At 37.8% G+C, this 18923-nt stretch overlaps 1 protein-coding gene and 1 non-coding gene across 6 annotated transcripts in view; one reads left to right on the top strand and one right to left on the bottom strand.

The window, feature by feature from the left end:
- The window catches only part of Tet1 (tet methylcytosine dioxygenase 1), a 104675-nt gene that overhangs the window by 43072 nt on the left and 42680 nt on the right, over nt 1-18923 (bottom strand). The gene's annotated exons all lie outside the window — the stretch shown is intronic.
- Trnag-ccc (transfer RNA glycine (anticodon CCC)) lies at nt 2645-2721 on the top strand. The gene has a single exon. It is a non-coding gene; the product is annotated as a tRNA-Gly (tRNA).

Raw genomic sequence — 18923 nt, 5'->3', positions numbered from 1 at the left:
TAGATAGGGTCTCACTAAGGCTAGCTTTGAACTTGTGATCTTCCTGCCTCAGCCTTCCAGAGTCAATGGGATTACTGGCATGCACCACTGCTCCAGGCACTACAGTTGTTTTGAAACACAGGTATTTATTAAAAAGGAAAGAGGTTTCAGGATAAACAGATGGTCAGTTTGCCAAAATACACATGGCTTATATCAGAGTACAGAAGACTTTTCCTGTCAAGGATAGAGAATAAACATTTTGGACTTTATAGCCCATACATCTCCATTACAACTACTCCTGTTATAATGGGGGGAAAAAAACAGCCAGATAATTTGGGAGAAAAAAAAAAAGTGGCTCTATTCCAGTAAAACTATTTATGGAAACAAAAATGTGAATTTCGTGTAAAATTTACAACACCTACAAACACAAAGATGAGTAAGGAAAGATAGTCCTCCTCAATACATATAAAATTAATAGGCTGGGAATATAACTCAGTGGTAACACTACTTGGCTGGCACACTAGATAAGACCCTGGCTTTGATCACCAACACAAGGTGGTGGGGGTAGCATGGGGTTTGACACCTATAATGTAACAGTAATGAAATAAACAAGTGCAGATATGATGTTATCCCTTTTCTTGTGAGACCAAATAACATTTATCTAGCCCAGATTAAACACCAGTAAGATAAAACCAAAAATGCTAACACTATGCTATCACTGCAAAATGGAACTGAAAATGGGGAGTTTCATTTTTCTTTTTTACAGATATGCATATCTAAGTACACTGAGGATACATTGCCCAACAATGATATATTGAAGTCCTTTTAATAATTATGTACCAGAAGATCTTCGTAACAAATTCATATTAATTAATGAGTTTAATTAAAAACAGCAGAACTTTGTTACTAAGTTTATTCCATCACTTTAAAACACTAGGTGCCATAGATATGTAAATATGTGAAAACATGCCTTGACACAGCCATCTATTAAAGTAAGACTTAGAAAACAGTTTTGTGAGCAGGTCACTATGGCACAGGAGTTACAGGAGGCTGAGGGAAAAGGACCACAAGTTTAAGGCCAGTCCAAACAATCTAGCAAGGCCCTAGGCCCCACAAACAAAAAAGGCTGGAGAAGCAGCTTATGATAAAGCATCCCTGGATTCAATATCTTATGATATACACAAAATAAGTAAGTAAATACATACATAGAAACAGGTTGGTGGATTCCATTTTGGTGGAAGCCAGTTATATTTCCTTTTTCTGTTTTCTCAAAAGTAACCACTGAATTACAAAAGCATTCTATTAAATGTGTGTGCATGTATGTTCTTACATGGTTAATCTGTGTCTGATACCTGCTGTTTATATTGCAACTGGGTGCCTATGATATCTCTGTAGGGTGGGGAATTCAAGTTCAGGTGTGATCAAAAGTTAATAATCTAGGCCTGGCATGATAACTCAATCCCAGTGATTTGGAAGGCTGAGGCAGGAGGGATCTCAAAGTTTGAGATGTTGACAATTTATGGAGACCTTGTCTTAAAATTAAAGACAAAACAAAAACAACAGGGAGAGGACTGTGGTTGTAGCTTAGTGATAAAGAGTGTTTGCCTAGCATGTACAAGGCCCCAATACCACAAGAAAAAAATAGTTAATTATAAAAAAAAATTTTGAAAGGAAGACTCAAGAGTGTAGCTGCGTGGTAGAGAACTTATACAACATACATGAGGACCTGAGTTCAATTCTGAGTATCAGAAACAAAAATAAAACAAATCAAAAGAAGTAAAACTATTTATTGGCAGTGACAGGATCAAACCCAGGGCCTCAGGCACACTACATGAGCACTCTAACACTGAACTACATGTACTCAAGTTCCTGAGTTTTTCGATGTATCCTGTAACATAACAATTTCAAATTTGAAGATTTATTGTACTGTTAAAATTGTACATAATGACAGTGTATTTTATATAGATAATATACATGTAAAAGCATTATATATATATATGTATATAATGTTTTGAAGGTTATTATAACAAATGATTAAATATATCCAAATGTTCATTTATAGGAAGTATATTGTGATGCCTACATAGTACTAGGTAGCCACAAAAGAGTAAAAATATTTCCATTGCTATGGGCTGGGGTTGTGGCTCAGAGGTAGAGCACTTGACTAGCAAGTGTGAAGCACTGGGTTTGATCCTTAGCACCACACAAAAATAAAAAGGTATTGTGTCCACCTACAACTAAAGTTTATTTTAAAAAAACTTATTTAAAAAAAAAATTTCCCATTGCTAATACGCAAAGCTGTCCAGGATACACTGGTACTTTAAAAACTGAGGGCTGAACCCAGTGCTGGTTTGGCATAGGCTTATAACCCCAGGTGGTCGGAAGGCTGAAGCAGAATAATTGCAAAACTGAAAAAAAAAATTAAGCAGCTTAGCAAGATACTCCCTCAGAAGAAAAGAAAAATGGCTGGGGTTGTACCACAGTGATAGAGGGCTTGATGTTAGATACTGTAAAAAAAGGAAAAAGTGAGTCTGGTAGGGGAAGGAGGAGCAGCTTGGGAGTGAACACTTGATTAGCAAGCTGGGGTCATAGGGCTCAATTCTCAGCACCAAAAATAAATAGAACATAGAGCCTGTGTAATAGAAAAAAATAAAAAGGAAGGGCTGGGAATATAGCTCAGTTAATTGGTAGAGTGCTTGCCTCCCATGCAAAAGGGCCTGGGTTCAATCCCCAGCACCCCCCCCAACACACACACACACACACACACACATACAAAAGAAACTAATTATTACCTAGTATGCTGAGAAAAAAGAAAAAGAAATACTAGTTGTCATGTTGACAGTAGGAAGGTTAGAAGCAAGAATACATAAGAAAAATGCATACTTTTAGTTGTAGTTGGACACAATGTTTATTTTTATATATTTTTATGTGGTGCTGAGGATCGAATCCAGCGCCTCACAAGTACTAGGTGAGCACTCTACCACTGAGCCACAACCCCAGCCCAGAAGCAAGAGTTTTTCATTTTTATTTCTTTTCTTTTTGGTAGTACTGGGAAATTGAACCCAGAGGCATGCTTGGACAGAGCTACACTCACAACACTGTTTAACACTGAAATAGAGCTTTCTAAGAAAACCAAATTTAAAAGCAAAGGAAAGTTGGTGTGGTGGAGCATGCCTTTACTCCCAAGAACTCTGGAGGCTGAGGCAGGATGATGCAAGTTCAAGGACAGTCTCCCTAATTTAGCAAAGCCCTAAGAAATTTACCAAAACAAATAAAAAGGGCTGGGAACATAGCTCAACAAGCTTCACTGGGCTACATTCCCAATATCCACAGCCCAGTCCCCCAAAAGGCAAAGGGAAGATTAAGCAGGTACCCAAAGGGTTACCTAAAGATTCTAAAATGAGAAGAATTCTAAAATGAATATGTAGCTCCAAAGGCTCAAGCAGAAGTATCACAAATCCAAGGTTAGTCTCTGAAACTTACTAAAAGCCCGTCTCAAAAAAAAAATAAACTAGCTGCAGTGTTGCACGCCTATAATCACAGTGACTGGGGAGGCTTAGGTAAGAGGATGGACTCCAAGTTCACTGCTGGGCCCAGCAACTTAGCAATGTCCAAAGCATCTTAATGAGACACTTGTCTCAAAATAAAAAATAAAAAGGGCTGGGGATGTGGCAAAGCACTCCTGGGTTCAATCTCCAGTACCAAAAATATAAAATGAACATCTAATGCAAAACCAAAACCAGAATTATCTTTCAAACTAAACCTGCAAAAAAAAAAAATACCTCATTTTCCATGATCAATTCCAGCCACTTACTTTAGCAACTTTTCTCATCCCAATATTCTTCCATCTGTCTCTACTCTGTCCATAAACAGCAGCTGAACCCACTTAGTTGGAGTCAAAGAAAAGTACAGGATCTTCACTCACCCCACCTTCTGGTGACTTTTGTATGCCTGGACCTTCCAGGAGCTACAGTGGAGACTAGAGAAGTTTCCAACTTCCCCTTCACTACAGGCTTCTTTTTTATTCTAATTTTTCATGGCAACACCCAACAAAAACTCCACCCTAATCTAGCCACTGGATCTTTAAATCCAAAGTCCTTTATTAACTCAAGGGTGGAGTGAAGGGAGGCTGGAAAAGGGGCAGTATGTTAATAGAGAAAAAGGGTTCTAAAGCATAGACAGTGTAAATTGAAATATTGACTCAAAATCTAGAAATCTAGAAATTACTAAACCTTATACGGACCTCGGTCTCCTTTCTTTGGGACTATGGGCCATCACTGCATTTCAAAAAGACAAAAAAAAAAAAAACAAAACAAAACAAAAAAAAAAAACCCATTTAAGAACCTAAATCTGGGCTGGGGATTTGGCTCAAGTGGTAGCGCGCTTGCCTGGCATGCCTGCGGCCCGGGTTCAATCCTCAGCACCACATACAAACAAAGATGTTCTGTCTGCCGAAAACTAAAAAATAAATATTAAAAAAATTCTCTCTCTCACTCTCTCTTAAAAAAAAAAAAAAAAGAACCTAAACCTGCACACAACTTTGGCAATCATCCTAGCATCTTCCCCTTTTATTAAAATATTTAAAACTATCCTACAGCATATTTTGCAATGACTTTCTCAACTGTCAAAGTCCGAAGATACTATAGACTTGGTCTTTATAGAATAAAAAACCCTAAAGCCTTGGTGTTCCCTAGAGCTTCACCCGCACTTCAGGTCCCCTATGTAAGTGGGTTTTCTCCAGCCTATCCCTAGAGGACTCCAAAGTGAAGTCTAATCCTTTTTATTCTTCTGTCTTCTCAAGATCAATTTCACCCATTTGCAAGGTTAACAGCCCTCTGCAGCATTCCCTGAGTTAATCTTTCCACCTTTTTTTAATGCCTTAACTGTTTCATTATACATGATTTTTTTCATTCTTTTTTTAGATAAGTCTAGATAAATCCCACAGGTTGGCCCTGAACTTGAAATTCTCCAGCCACAGTCACTTGACCTGTTACATATATATATTTAAGAATATGGGTTTTGCTGGAATCAAACAAGCCTTGAGTACTCTCCCAGTTTCATGCTTTATACCCATATATCCTAGAGCAAATCGTTGCTCCAGGTTGTTGTTTTTTCCCCCCTTCTCTTGAGAAGGGGGGTGGGGTGGGTGGGTACAAGGGATTGAACTTAGGGGTGCTTTACCACTGAGCCACTGCCTCAGCATTTTTATTTTGAGACAGGGTCTCACTAAGTTACGAGGGCCTCACTAAATTGCTGAGGCTGATTTTGAACTTGTGATCCTCCTGCCTCAGCCTCCTGAGTTGCTGGGATTATAGGCCTGTGAACTATGCCTGGTGTTACATATAGTTTCTTTCTTTTTTTTTTTTTAAAGAGAGAGAATTTTTTAATATTTATTTATTTTTTTAGTTTGTATGTGGTGCTGAGGATCAAACCCGGGCCGCACGCATGCCACTTGAGCCACATCCCCAGCCCGATATAGTTTCAATAAATGTAACCGTGGTCCAATTTTTGTTTTGAATATAGCCCTTGCTGCTCTGTCACTGCAATGTATTTTTAAAGTGGACATTTATTTCTCTTCCTCTCTCCCTGCTCCTCCTTATTGTCTAATCTCTCCCTCTCCCCAATCTCAGCAGAAACTCAATAACCATTCTTCCTCACCCTAGGCAGAGTTATCTGTCCTTGAGCACATACCTACCCCAAGGAACAGGTAATTCAGACTTTGGGGATGGTATCAGAAGATCACAGACAGGACTATCACCCAAATTAACAAGTGAATTAAAACTTCAGGCTAGAGAAAACTTGGAATATAGCCCTTGAATGACCTCTCTAAAATCCCCCCAGTTCCTGTGGATGGGCAGAACCACTGCTTTCAGAAAAGCAACAAACCTTTTTCCTTTTTCTCAAAACCCTGTCCTCATTATTGGATTGGCATGGGGACAAGGACAAACCTTTCTGCAATCCTAATATAAAGAAGTCTCAGCTAATGGTACATGCCTGTAACCCCAGCAGTTTGGGAGATTGAGGCAGGAGGATACCAAGTGTGAAGACACTCTGCGAAACTTAGTGTGTCCCTGTCTGAAAATGATAATAAAAAGGTCTGGAGATGTAGGTCAGTGGTAGAGTGACCCTGGGTTCAATCCAGAGTACCACGAAAATACATAAATAAAAATAAAAGGGGCTGCAGTTGTGGTTCAGTGATAGAGAGCTTGCCTAGCATGTGGGGGCACGGGTTCAATTCTCAGTAATGAACATAAATAAATAAAAACAAAGATCCATTGACCCCCCCCCAAAAAAAAAAGCAACAATTCAGGAGAACAATTACAACAAGTTCAATTTGGTACTAATTAACAAAGTTTAAAATTACAGTGGACACTTAGAACAACATAATTTTTTTTAGTGGCTTCTTAGATTATGGGAATTATTGTTCTGAACTCAATGCCTTTTTTTTTTTTAGTGGTGCTGGGGATTAAACCCATGGCCTTGTGCCTATGAGGCAAGCACTCTACCAACTGAGCTATATACCCAGTCCTCAATGCTTTTTAATTCAACTATTTGTAAAAGTACATTAATTCTGAGTAGTGGCATAATAGCACTGCTTATCAAAATACTGGCACCTTATATCCAAAGTCAATATATTCAGACAGAGTACATACCAAGTTATTCAGGAAACTCAGCAAGTTTAGAAGCCCATATGGACATTGATCCTGGAGGAGGTAGTAAAAGGTCAAGTTTTTCTTGGACTATAACCCTCATTATTTCTGGATATCCCTCATGTTTTATCTTTTTCCTAAAAATTTCCTCTAAATTTTCAATTTATACTTAGGAGATATTCGTATTTAAGGATGTAATAGTAGAAGCAAACAGTAAACAAATTAAAACAACTACATATTCCATGGGCTGGGGATGTGGCTCAAGTGGTAGCGCGCTAGCCTGGCATTCACGGGGTGCTGGGTTCAATCATCAGCATCACATGAAAATAAAGATGTTGTGTCCACCAAAAACTAAAAAATAAATATTAAAAAATTCTGTCTCTTAAAAAAAAAAAACACCTATATATTCCAGATTACCTAACTCAGTGACAAAATTTCAATGTCACTAGTTTTACAAATGCAACTTATATAGACTCACCATAAAAGGCAAATTCCCAAGACCCAGTTTATTATTGTTGTTATTATTATTATTTTTAAAGAAAATCTTGGTATGTTGCCCAAACTGGTCTTTAACTCCAGGCCTCATATGATCCTCCTGCTTTAGCCTCCCAAACTAGCTAGGATTAATATAGATATACATTGGTATAGGTATAAATAACACCAGCCCCATCCTCCATATTTTGTTTTCTTTAATTTTGCATTTTTAGAGATCAAACCGAGGGCATCCCTCATGCTAGGGAAGTGCTATATCACGGAGCTATCCTCACAGATCCTGAAGACCCTGTCTTTAAAAATATACCTGCACAGCTTCTTAAGATTTCTAGAAATTCATTCCCAGACAAATCCTGTTTTCCACTAAGGTTTGGTCTCTATCTCTCCTGTCTGGAATGCTCCCCAGATTAAAGATAATGTTCCTGGACCTTGCCTAATTCCATCCAAAAGGTCATTAGATAAGGAGTTAATTCTTAAACAAGGCATCAAAGAAAGGTTTGGACTTTTGCCCACAGGACCTTGAGTCTATAGGCAGCCACCTTCTCCTTAAAATCAACTTTCTCCTTAAAGAGAAAAATAATGTCCATTTCTGTCTTGGCTTTCTAAGAACATAGGCTCCATCAGCACTTGGCTGGTGATGATGTGCACAGAGGTGTTTACATAGAAAAGACAAATCAGAGAGCCAAAGTTTTGAGATCTGTAAATCTTCCTTTCCTGGCTTCATTCCTACAGAGTATAAGAAACTCAAGTCTTTTCTATCTTAAGCAAACAAAACTTTTTTTTTTCTTTAAACAAACTTTTTTTTTAGAAGCTCAGTGACACAAGCAATTGATTACTTCTACTGGGGGGGGCTAAGACAGGAGGAAGGTAAGTTTGAGGCCAGAATAACTTTCCAATAAAAATTAGCTCCCACCCTATGCAACTACATCATTTCATAATTAATCATCTCCAAATAATTCTGTAATGACCATCTGTCCATCAAGCTTAATAATAATCCACTATAATTAGATATTTTTCCCCACCACTATATTGAAACTGCTCAAGGTTCACCAGTGTCCTGGGGTGACAAATTTAATGAACTTTAAGATTTTAGGGGCTGGGGATGTGGCTCAAGCGGTAGCGCACTCGTCTGGCATGCATGCGACCCGGGTTCGATCCTCAGCACCACATACAAACAAAGATGTAAACTAAAACTAAAAAATAAATTTAAAAAAAAATTTGGAAAACCAGATTTTAAAACAGCCCCTGAATGGTCCCCTTTGTTGACATGCCTGACCCCCACCACTACCTCTACTCAAGTAGTAAATATTGGAATCCACGTGTGCTTTCCCAGTGAGCTACATTGTAATATCTTTTTATTTTTGGAGACAGGGCCTTACTAAATTGCTATGGCTGGCCTTGAATTTAAGATTCTCCTGCCTCAACCTCCTAAAAAGCTAAAATTTCTGGATGGTGCCAGCCCAGAATGCCATGCTTCCTCCAGTTTGGTCCAGAGGTAAAAACACCATAAAGATTCAAAAACTAGGTAGGCGAGTGGGCATATGGCTCAGTGATGGAGTCCTAGCTTAGCATGTTTGAAGCCCTGGGTAAGTAGAAATGTAGGTAGATTAAGACAGAGGGGGGAAAAAGATAAAGATAAAGAAGAAGAAAGAGTGAAGCTGGGAAGGAAGGAAGGGAGAGCGAGGGAGGGAGGGAGGAAGGAAGGAAAGAAGGAAGGAAAGAAAGAAAGAAAAATAAAAATTTGAACAGGTAAGGTAACTTCAAGAACCACCATTCCCCAGAGGAAAAAGCAAGCAAGCCCCACAATTGCAAATTTTACAGACTTGCCACCTCAGTATCCCCACACCAGCTCCTCCCAACATTCTTGCTGAATGCTTCCAGGTTATTTTAAGTAGCTTATTGGAAGGAATAACTTCAACCTAGAATGTCCTTTATTTAGCCATTAAACCCTCCCTCCTCTAATAAGCCCCAAATGGCCCTATTCATCTCTCCAGAACTGGACAAAAGGTGACCAGAGAACTCTGTCATTTCTTAACCAGGCTCACTCAGATAAAACTAAACACTTCTTCCTTTACTATTTCTACACAGATCTTTATCAAATCAATTGAGTACACTTACTTGTTTGCAATGCCTTCTCCACAATCTGGACTTTAGTCCCTAGAGGGCAAGCCTTGGTGGTTGTCCTCTAGGCTCCAAATTGTTTTATTTGGGGTCTAAGAGGATATTAGAAAATAGAATGGAATCCCAATAATGGCAAGATTGTGTGGAATGCTCTTATCAGTAAGAAATTTAACATTAAGGATGTTACTTTGTACTTTCCAAAGGTTCATACATAGAAATGACAATTGCTGACTTGAGATAATGGTTACAGTAATGTTTATTATAGGATTCTCTAGATCTGTTTGGAAATTTTTTAATAAAAAAATTAGATGTTTATTTAATTTTATTATTATTTTTTTCATACTAGGGATTAAATCCAGAGGTACTTTACTGCTGAACTGCATCCTCAGGCCTTTTATTTTGAGACAGGGTCTCATAATGTTGCTGGGGGTCTCCCTAAATTGCTCAAATCTGCTATTCTTCTTCCTCAGCCTTCCAAGTTTCTGGGATTACAGGGATGTACCACTGTACTAGTTTTTATTTTAATTTTTAGGTGCTGAAGATGATTCCCATTTTAAGCATGCATAAGTACATGCTCTACCACTGAGCAACATTGCCAAGCCTTGGAGTTTATCTTAATAAACAAATAAATAAATAAATAGAGTTTAAATGGGGAGAACACATAGACCTTCCACAATGGCTCAAACAAGAATGTTTTAAACTCTATATGAGTGTTCAAACATTTGTAACAAACATTGCATTCTTCATTTTGTTTTTTTGTACTAGGGATTGAACCCAAAGAAACTTTACCACTCACTTTATCCACAGTCCTTTTTTAAGACAAAGCCTGCCAAAATTGCCAAGATTAACCTCAAACTTAGGATGCTCCAGATTCAATCTCCCAAATTGCTGGGACTATAGGCATATGCCACCACCCACAGCAGTTCTAGTCTTTTATTGCCCCCTTCAAAAATGTCTCAAGACCTAAGCATTGGGCTAGGTGGTTAACTCAGTGGTAGAGCACCTCCCACATGTGACACACTGGGTCCCATCCTCAGCACCACATAAAAATAAATGAAATAGGGCTGGGTTTGTGGCTCAGTGGTAGAGCGCTTGCCTATCATGTGTGAGGCACTGAGTTGGATTCTTGGCACTGCATATAAATAAATGAATAAAATAAAGACCCATCAACATAAAAAAATTTAAAAAAAAATGTAATAAAGGTGTGGTATCTATTTACCACTTGGAGGTGAGGGGTAGACATAAGGATCCCTAGGCTGACTCCATCACCCACTATATTTGAGACAGTATACAACATCCTTCTCCATAACTAGGCCTCTGGTCTCTTTCTAACTAGGTGGCAGAAATTTGATACAATAGTCCTATTTCACCTGGCTCCTTGGAACATTCCAATCATGAATATAAATATAGTTCTAGTCTGTTTTTTCCACCTTTTATTCCCCCAATAACTACAATCTTCATCTTATTGTCTCTTGTTATTATACCTAATCATTGAAAATATTTCCCAGATTTAGACTACTTATTAATAAGAATAAAACTATGAACTGAATAAATATATTTGCTCATGATCTATTTGGTTTGCATTATAAGAACATTTCGATACTAAGCAAGAATGAATGAATAAAGATACTATGGGCCCAGTGCAGTGGCAAAGGATTGTAATCCAGCAGCTCTGGAGGCTGAGACAGGAGGATTCTGAGTTCAAAGCCAGCCTCAGCAAAGGTGAAGCACTAAGCAACTCAGTGAGACCCTGTCTCTAAATAAAATACAAAATAGGGTTGGGAATGTGACTCAGTGGTCAAGTGCCCCTGAGTTCAAAATCAGTACCTCCTCCTCAAAAAAAGATTCTATGGTATGTCTACCCTGTAGGATTCCATGCAGCCAATCAAAATACTGTGTACTAAAATGGCAAATAGTCCAAACAAATTGTGAAAATAGAAAGATGAAAAAATGTATGGAAAACAACTTCTGTGTTTGCAGAAGAAGAGGTGAGGATTGGTATATACCTAAATGTACACCTAATATATGAAAAGGCACAGAAGACACTGGTTATTGGGTGACTACAAGGAAGGACAGAAGTGGAGGAAAAAGCAGTATTTTTAATTTTCAGCACTTTTCTATTTTTTCAACTGGTATCTGGTCCTATTATAAAGACCTAATAAATTCTACAAGCATAAAAAGTTGTTACTAAATTCAGGAAATTATATCCACCAAATTCTGACATCAAAGGCTTCCCATAGCTGGGCACAGTAGCACTTGTCTATAATCCCAGTGTCTCAGAGGATGAGAATGGAGGATCATGAGGTCAAAGCCATCCTCAGCAACTTAGAGAGCCCCTAAGCAACTTAGCAAAGTCCTGTGTCAAAATATAAAAAAGGGCTGGGGATGTGACTCAATATTTAAGAACCACTGGGGATTCCAATTCCGAGAACAACAACGACAGACAAAAAAAAAAAAAAAAACAAAAAACAAAAAACAAAAAAACCTTCCCATAGCTAGGTACAGGGATACCTGTAATCTGAGCAACTTTGGAAACTGAGGCAGGAGTACTGGAAGTTCAGGGCTGGCCTCAGCAATTTAACAAAACCCTGAATCAAAATAAAAAATCTCTCTCTCTCTCTCAAAAAAATTTTTTTCAGAGGGCAGTAACCAAACTTGTACACCCCTAAATATACTCTATCACTTACATTTCTCTGGGAAACTTTTGTTCATCCTTTGGCTTTCATCTTCTTCCCTTTTTCTTTTTCTTTTTTTTCCCCAACACTAGATATGGAACCCAGTGGTGCTTTTACCAGGAAGCTACATCCCTCATCAGGTAAGGTTTCTATAAAATGCTAAGGGATCCTGGCCTCAAACCTGTAAATCCTCCCGCCTCATCTTCTGAGCTGCTGGGACTATAGGTATGCACCACCATATTTAGGTTAATTTTTTTAACCTTTATTTTATTGATTTGTATGTGGTGCTGAGGAGGATCAAACCCAGGACCCCACATGTGCCAGGCAAGGGCTCTATCTCTGAGCCACAACCCTGCCCCTTAAACTAAATTTTTTAAAAACACAATCTGCATCCACAGACATCCCATGCCCTTTTGTTTTGCTTGTTTATTTTTAGGTGGTGCTGAGGATCAAATCCAGTACCTCACAGGTGAGGGGCAAGTGCTCTGCAACTGAGCCATAACCCCAGCCCTTCCATGCCCTTTTATTTTATGTTGTATCATTTAATTTACTTTATTTGGTACTGGGGATTGAACCGAGGGAGACACTACCACTGAGAAATATTCCCAAATCTTTCTTATGTCTTATTTGGAAAACGGGCTTTTCTAAATTGTTGAAACTGGTCTGAATCTTTAGATCTTTGTGGCTCAGCTTCCTGAGTAGCTTGGATTACAAATAAACACCAAAATCAAGTTTGCGTTATTTCTTTTAGATGTCCTGCATGTATTTACGTATTATTTTAAATTCACTTTCCTTTCTTTATTTAATTCCCTGACCCCCTCCACTTTTTTATGTGTACTAGGTAAATCCAGAGTCTCACTCCAGCCTTTAATAAAATCCACATTTCTTGATTTATCAGAATAACAATATAAGTTGGATACAGTGGCCACACCCAAGTTACTTTGGAGGCTGAGGCAGGAGAAAATAAAGTTCAGGACTAGCCTGGACAAATTGAGAGAACTTGTTGCAAAATAAAAAGTAAAAAGCTGGGGATATAGTTTATGGGTAGAATACTTTGGATTGAATCTCCAGTATGGAAAAGGGGGTAGACCACAACAGGTTGAGATCACAGTCCAAAAATCAAGAGTACAAAAACAATCAACAAGTTGGATACAGTGTTGCACACCTATAATGTCAGAAATTCAGAAGGCTGAGGCAGGAAGAGCACAAAATTGAGGCAGGCCTCAGCAATTTAATGAGACTCTGTCTCAAAATAAAAAATAAAAGGACTGAGGAGGCAGGCGTAGGGTAGTGGTGCACACTTATAATCCCAGTGGCTTGGGAGCCTCAACAATTTAGCAAGACCCTAAGCAACTCATCAACATCCTGTCTCTACATAAAATATAAAAATAAAATATAAACAGGCTGGGGATGAAGCTCAGGGATTAAGCACCCCTGGGTTCAATCTCTGGTACCAAAAAAGAAAAATAAAACAAAAGCCTGGCAATGCAGCCCAGTGGTATAGTACCTCCGGCCTCTATTGCCAGTTAAAAGAAAAAAGTAGGTGCTGGGGATGTAACTGAGTGGCAGAGAAACTTGCTTAGTATGTTTGAGGCCCTGAGTTCAAACCCCAATATCACACACACATAAAGTCAGAAAGAAAAGAAAAGATGATATTATAAGAATATAATACCAGATCCATCTGGATGAGATGTGGGGAAGTGAACTGACCAAAACAAATTCTGGTTACAATGAAGGAAAAAGACTCTTAATAACAAGTATTTAGAATGTCATATCTTCTAGACTGACATTACTTAAGATAAAACACCAAAATATATATTGCCATAATCTTTTTAAAAAATATTTTTAGTTACAGATGGACAGAATACCTTTATTTTATTATTTTATTTTTATGTAGTGCTGAGGATTGAACCCAGGGCCTCATACATGCTAGGCAAGTGCTCTACCACTGACATAACCCAGCCACTATTGCCACAATCTTTACATATATTTCATACTGCAAAGAAAATACCACTTGTGAACATGAAACCATGCCAGGCATTGTGGCACAGACTTGTAATCCTGGGGAAGCAGGAGGATCACAAGGTCATAATCAGCCAAAGCAATTTTGGGAGACAATGTCTCAGAATAAAAAATGAGACAGGGTTGGGGGTGGAGGGGGTGGGGCCTGGGGTTGTGGCTCAGCAGTAGAGCAATAAACTTGCACATGCAAGACCCTGGGTTCTACCCTCAACACCACATAAAAATATATGAATAAAATAAAAGTATTGTGTCAAACTACAACTCAAAAATACATATTAAAAAAAAAATGAGACAGGGACACAGCTCAGTGATAGAACAGAAAGCTCTTGATTATATCCATACGATTGCCAAAAACAAAACAAAACAAAACAAATAAACATATATGCTTTCTCTATATGTATATGTATACGTTATATGTATATAGATCTATACATTATATATCAATATATCCATCTAAATTTATGAATGTCTGGATATATAATATATCTAATTTGGGGCTGAGGCTGTGGCTCTGTGGTGGCTCACTTGCCTGGCATATGTGAGAAACTGGGTTCAATCCTTAGTACTACATAAAAATAAATGTAAAAAAAAAGTACTGTATCCATCTATAACTAAAAATATTTTTTAAAATATATATATTACCTATATCTATAGATACAGATGTACTCCCCACATGTATACCTAGATCAACAGACATAAAGTAGTCATATTACAACCACTAAAAAGCATTATACAAAATTTATTAAAATTATAACTTGCTGCAATCATAAAGGACACTGTGTTTACTTTCTTCCTTATAAGTATTTCTTTTGACAGTTATAAACAAATTAAAATCTGGGGTTGTACCTTTAAATTCCTCATAAAATGCCTTCAAGAACACACCTATCTTCCCAGCTACCAAGGCTGAGGCAAGAACATCACTTGAGCACAGGAGTTGGCAGCATCCTGGGCAATATAGTAAGACCCACATTTTAACAAACAAACAAACAAATAAATAAATAAATAAGCAACAACACCAAGAAACCTTATAAAATTCTTAAGCATTATACAATATAAATCAAAGAAAAGGTCAGAACGAAAACATAAATCTCCAATAAAGGAAAAAAATTTGAATTCCATAGTTCCAAAAGATTAGTATTGTATCATTAAAAAAGGAGAACACTGAATTTTAAAGTCATACAACTCACAATGGTTGTAAAGACCAATACCACTGAATGTTAAATTTTTAATCAAAATACACAAAAATAGCACCATAAAAAGATGGGTTCTTAGCCTGTGTACACTGAGGGTTTTCTGTTACTGGTGAATTTTCTCAACTGTTTTATAAATTACAAAGTTACAAACTGACCCTAAAACATTTCTATTCTGTACCTCTCTGGAATGTTGCCAAGGAGCCTTTTGTGGCCTGTTCTTAAGTCATTTTGATGCTGCTAACAAATGAGATGACAGCAGTGGAAACAAATGAGACTTCTGAGAACACAAGGCTCCTGCAGGAGGAATCTTCAGCAGATGTTATACATTTGGACATTAATAATGAAGCAATTCCTACAAGGCCTCTTGGTATTTTACTTGCAAAACTGATATGGGCAAATCAGCTTGGAAAAAAGCAAGTCCAGGAACTAGGGAACCCAGAAGCTGGATTCAACACAGTCAACAAAAGACTCTTGCCAGGACTGAGGGAATATGGCTAGAGTAGCTTCAAATAAAATTTAAAACCTTTTAACTAACCATCAACTGAAAACCCAAGCAAAAATCAAGTGTTGAGCCAGTAATAAACCAGATCAATGCAACAAGCTACTAGAAAGGAGTAAAATTTTAGCACTGACATTAAAACAACAACAACAACTAAACAAAATAAAACCATATACTAAGAATAAAATCCTGGGGGGAGGGGGGCCTGGGGATGTAGCTCAGGGGTAGAGAGCTTGCCTAGCAGGTGCTAGGTGCTGGATTTGATCCTCAGCTCCACATAAAAAAATGAATAAAATAAAGGTATTTTGTCTGACTACGACTAAAAAAATTTTTTTTAAAAGAATAAAACTATGTTAAAACTATTATATTCCTTTGTGGAATTATTAGAGTAATGAGCAAAATGTATAGAATTGAAATGAAAGATATGTAAATGAACAAATACAGGATGAAATTTGGAAGAAATGAAAGAGAATTTGAGGTGTCAGCAGGCATGAATCACACAGTCATGTACTTGGTATTAGAAAACAAAATAATCTCCATCATACATTCCAGAAAAGGTCACCTTGAGGTCTGTGTTGAGTTGTAGATGCAGACACCCAGCTATCTGAAAGTGGAGGAATTCATGAGATTGGCACACATAGGTAATTTAGGGTGGACATCTACATACCACACCCTTTGCCTGGAGAGTTTGCTGGGTCTTACTAATTTTGTCACAGATATACCGGAAGCTAGATATCCTCTGATGCAAAGGCCGTGCTACACAATTTGCTAGTTAAGGAAGTTAGGAAGCAGCCATATGTATTTTCTGCTTAAACTACTAAAAGGACCTCAAAAGTTATAAGAGATCTTCAGGGACATGGAGTTCACCTTTATGGCAAGGGTAGACTGAGTTCCCTCCATTAAGTAATTCTTTACCTTTGTTTATCTATCTAGAGAAATAAGGAAATACAGTGCTATATGCTGTTTCCTCCTACCTCCCCATCCATCAGCCCTAGTTTTACCCATTGGAGGTTGAAGTGGCAAGTGAAAAAGTCACTCTGAGGTTTGACATGTAGCTCTGCCACAGGTAGAGCCCGAGCTTAGCATGCAGTAGGCTTTGCTTAGCTCTCCAGCACCTCCCCAAACAACACTCCTATAGGAGTGAACTACAGAACACAGAGGAAAATAAATAGCTGTGAGCTCATATTTATTAACAAATTAGTCAATGAATAAGCAAGTAGCAGAAAATGGATAGCACATCTTACCAGTAGAATTTTCATTAGTAGATGTAGAAAGAATGGCATAAACTTATAATGAGCATTTGGTAAACACCATCTTAATAACTATTGGATGTAATAAATTTTTAAATATTTATTTATTTATTTTTAAGTTTTCGGCAGACACAACATCTTTGTTTGTATGTGATGCTGAGGATAGAACCCGGGCCAAACGCATGCCAGGCGAGCACGCTACCGCTTGAGGCACATCCCCAGCCCTGTAATAATTATTAATGAATACTAAAAGTAGTCACTGAAAATATAATTGAGCCAGGCATGTTGTTGATTATCTTCATGTAATCCAAACAACTCAGGATGCTGAGGCAGGAGATGACAAAATAGGGCCAGTCTCAGCAACTTAGTGAGAACCTTTCTCAAAAATAATAAAAAGGGCTGGGAATGTAACTCATGGTAAAGCATCCCTGGGTTCAATCCCCACTACCAAGAAAATGAAGAAGGACGAGAAGAAGGAGAATACAATGGAAAACAGGATAATTGCATTGTCTTTAAGTATTTTCCACAAAAATCCTTGTTAATTACAAAACTGTTTTTACAGAAAAGCAATGTGACGTACACCTGAACCAAGAGATGAAAAATAAATCATAGGAGATTTTGATATACAGAGAAGGGTACATCACTTCTGCAAACTTACCCCCTCCCCCCCAAAAAAAATGTATACACTAAATTCAACTATGAGGAAGTAAGTATCACACAAGCCAAATATAAGGGACATTCTACAAAAGTAAGAGATCAGGATTCTTCAAGTGTCAATGAGAAGCCAGGTGCAGTGGTGCAAGCCAGTAATCCAGTAATCCAGTGGCTCAGGAGGCTGAGACAGGAGGATCAAAGGTTCAAAGCTAGCCTCAGCAATTGTGAGGCACTAAGCAACTCAGTGAGTCCCTGTCTCTAAAATACAAAATAGGGCTGGGGATGTGGCTCAGTGGTAGAGTGCCCCTAAATTCAATCCCTGTTACCAAAAAAAAAAGTGTCAATGAGAAGCACACTGAGAAACAATTGTGTTCTGGAATCTAAGGAGCAAAGACAACTAAATATAATGAGGGATCCTGGATAGAACTCTAAGCCATAAAAAGATATGAAGTTTCACCTATCCACACTTACGTTTCCAAATTCACACGGCCAAAGGTAGTATTGTATAATAATTACATTTTTCAAATTAGTATACAGGTTGTACATTTAGAAATTATTTCTTGGATATTTATATTTCTTTGGTGAAATTGTGCACTTAAGATTTTCTCCGGCTGGGGGTGTAGCTCAGTGGCAGAACACTTGCCTAGCATGTGTGAGGCACTGGGTTCTATCCTTAGCACCACATAAAAATGAATATAATAAAGGCATTCTGACCATCTACAAGTACACACATACAAAAAAGATTTTCTTATTAATGTAAAATTTCCTGAAAACTTCTCCATTCCTTATAATATCAACTCACTGATGTTTCTTTTCTTTCCTTTCATTTTTTTTTGGTACCATGGATTGAACCCAGAGGCACTTGAGTGCTAAGACACATCCCATCCCTTTTTATTTTTGGATCTCACTAAATTGCTGAGTTTGATTTTAAATTTGCAATCCACATGCCTCTGCCTCCCAAGCCACTGAGATCACAGAGCTGCTCCACCTTGCCTGGCTCACTGACTATTTGAGAGCTTTTATTTCTGAGTCCTGTCAACATTAGAGGATCCCATCCATATTAATTAGAAATGTGAATACTTTTTAGGCTGAGTATAAACTTCTGTGTACTGTTGTAAAACATCCTGAGTTTCAATTCCTGGTCTCTAGGTTCTATTCTTTAATCCAAACATTGAGAAAAAAATGGTAAAACTAAAAGAGAGGTTCGGTTTCCTTTGTATATCTACCAAAATCTGCCACAAGCCCTTAGAATAAAAACCAAAACAAAACCTCATTTTACAATTTCAACATCATTCTTCCTCATGCTGTTATTACAGGCTCAATATTATATTTACAGATTACATAATATCCTTTAAAAAAACTCTATGTTCAATCAAGTCTGTTTATTT

The sequence above is a fragment of the Callospermophilus lateralis genome, chromosome 15 (genome assembly GCF_048772815.1).
Source record: "Callospermophilus lateralis isolate mCalLat2 chromosome 15, mCalLat2.hap1, whole genome shotgun sequence".
In the NCBI taxonomy this organism is placed as follows: Eukaryota; Metazoa; Chordata; class Mammalia; order Rodentia; family Sciuridae; genus Callospermophilus; species Callospermophilus lateralis.
The sequence above is the reverse complement of the archived record's forward strand: the minus strand, read 5'-3'. Positions and strand labels throughout refer to the sequence as shown.